Here is a 2,421-nt window from a genome sequence, read left to right as displayed (position 1 = left end):
TGTGTGTGAGCACATGTAATCTCATCTCCCTGATGTGTGTGAGCACATGTAATCTCATCTCCCTGAATGTGTGTGTGTGAGCACATGTAATCTCATCTCCCTGATGTGTGTGAGCACATGTAATCTCTTTCTCTCCTTCCTCCCTTTTTTGCTGCTCCTCTTCCTTCTCCCTTTTTCTCACCTCCTCTCCCTACTCCCTTCCACAAAAGATGCACAATCTGATACTAATTATGAAGAAACATCAGAAAAAACTAAATAACTAGGCTATAATCTTCAAAACTATCAAGGTCAGCAAAGCCAAAGAAATACTGAAGAAGTGTTTCAGTCTAAAGGAGACTTAAGGAACATGACAACCAAACACAGTGTGAGATTCTGACTTGGGTCCTTTTACTTTATATAACGGATATCATGGGACGACTGGTAAGTTTGCATGGGGTATGAAAGGTCCTGTACCAGTGTGATTATTTTGATGGTTGTATGATGGATTATATAGGAGAATACACTGTTTGTAGAAGTATACATTTCATGAGAGTATCCCGAGGAACTGCAGCGTCAGGTTAGCAATTTCTCATACAGTTTGGGGGGTGTGGGAGGAAGACGTTTTGTATTCTACTTTTAACTTTTCTATAAATTTGAGACTATTCCAAAAGAATTCAGAATTATCAATTTTAAAAAATCCTGGGATCCAGAACTCTCCTACATAAGTATATGTATATCTGTGTGATTTCCCATTTTAATCAAGCAAAAATTCATAGAAAGAAATTCACTGATTTCCATCCAGTTTGATACCTCAAAAAAATCAATGGCATCCCTATCATATCTCAGGGTACACAGAACCTGAAGGACAATCTGAGCCCATCTCCTCGCTCACAGCAGGTAGAGTTTCAATTAACCAGAGATTTTTGCTTTCTGGCCCAAGATCAAACAGCCACATGTTTTCTTTCTTATGGTCCTGTAATTTTCCCAAACTTAAGCCCACTTCCTCATTAAATCCTCTGAAGGCAAAATCTATCAGCTCCTTAAATAAACAAATTTTAACAGAAGATACTCAATCCTCAAACATCCCTGTATATTTGCTTATTTGTGCTTCTCAATAATAGAACATTGACAAATGTGTTGAAATGCTTTAAGTGAATGTTTTCCATATTTCTGTGCAAAAATTAAAATCGAGGTTTGAGAATTTATGACTTCAGAATTAGAAACAAATGAATTTTAAAATACATACGAAATCCTGTTGACTATGGCATCTTCATCTTCTTGTTCATCTGCAAAAATGTTTAAGGTATTAATAATGCCTTCATCTTTAACAAAATGTTTCACTGATTTATTAAAAATATAAACTTTAAAAAGCAATTATTGAACAGAAGTGATTTTTCAAACAGCAATGTGTTCATGTCAGCACAGATCAAAATTTAAATCTCAATAAATTAATTAGGACGGTATATGCTTAGAAAATGGAATGTTGCAATTAATCAAAAATCCACATTAACAAAACTATCATATGTAAGTTAAATCTAACATACTTAATGCTCAAAAAATAAAACTTAATAGAACCTTAGGACCACTATGAAATATATTGTTATACAATGTTAAGTGAAACTGCTAATGACTAAATGAGTAAAATTTCCTGGTTGATAATATCCAATAAAGTTTTTACTATAAAATTAAAATCCAGAATCTTTGAACTCATCCCATTTTCTGTAATTTGTTACTAGTAATGGTAATAATGAAGATTATCTTAGAACATCTAAAATAACCTTGGACACCACTGCCTCAATAATTCATAATTATTGTTTGAGTTACACACACAAATATATTGTTTTCTGTATCTTTTTAAAGTAGCAGCCAGCATTCACTCCAGTGCTCACCTTCCCCTCTCCCTCTCTCATTCCTGTCAGTCATCTCTCATCCTCCCACATAAACTTAGCAGCTAAAGAGACTGCACTCTGTAACGAGAATACTGCAAATACTCCTGGTCCTCCTTACACCCCGAATGTCCTCCTTCTCTCCTTAGGGCTCTGGGATTCTAAGTGCCAATCTGGTCCAGTATCAATCTGTATTTGGGCCGTTCTGTTAGACCAGTCAACATGTTTCATTACCGTATGCCCAGAATAGGGACCAAAGGGACCACAAAATGACACAGTCATGATTAATTTTTACACTGCTATGCCAACATCCAACCATCACCAAATCTTAAAGAAGATCTTGATGTTTCCAGATTCACCTTGGTTCTCTCTGAACACACCACATCTGTTCCCAGGGTCTCCTCATCACTCTCTTACCACTCCTAGATTACTCTAAAAACACGTGATAAATCTCCAATTTTCCCACTACTCATCCCCTAATTTCCCTTAAAAGAATGCATTTATGTTCATTAATTCTTTCTTCCCCTCCTTTTGTTCACAGATGCTATGAAATCAT

General features: G+C 35.7%; 1 protein-coding gene across 2 annotated transcripts in view; it reads right to left on the bottom strand.

Moving 5' to 3' along the window:
- LMBR1 (limb development membrane protein 1) overlaps positions 1-1,268 on the bottom strand; it is a 191,557-nt gene extending 190,289 nt beyond the window's left edge. For both annotated transcript variants that reach the window (XM_023514439.1, XM_023514440.1), the window contains exon 1: positions 1,226-1,268. The gene's annotated coding sequence lies outside the window, so the exon portion shown is untranslated. The remainder of the gene's footprint in view (positions 1-1,225) is intronic.
- Positions 1,269-2,421: the final 1,153 nt, after the last annotated feature.

The sequence above is a fragment of the Otolemur garnettii genome, unplaced genomic scaffold (genome assembly GCF_000181295.1).
Source record: "Otolemur garnettii isolate 467f Iridium unplaced genomic scaffold, OtoGar3 scaffold00053, whole genome shotgun sequence".
NCBI classification, from domain to species: domain Eukaryota; kingdom Metazoa; phylum Chordata; class Mammalia; order Primates; family Galagidae; genus Otolemur; species Otolemur garnettii.
This window is presented reverse-complemented; position numbering and strand designations above follow the sequence as displayed.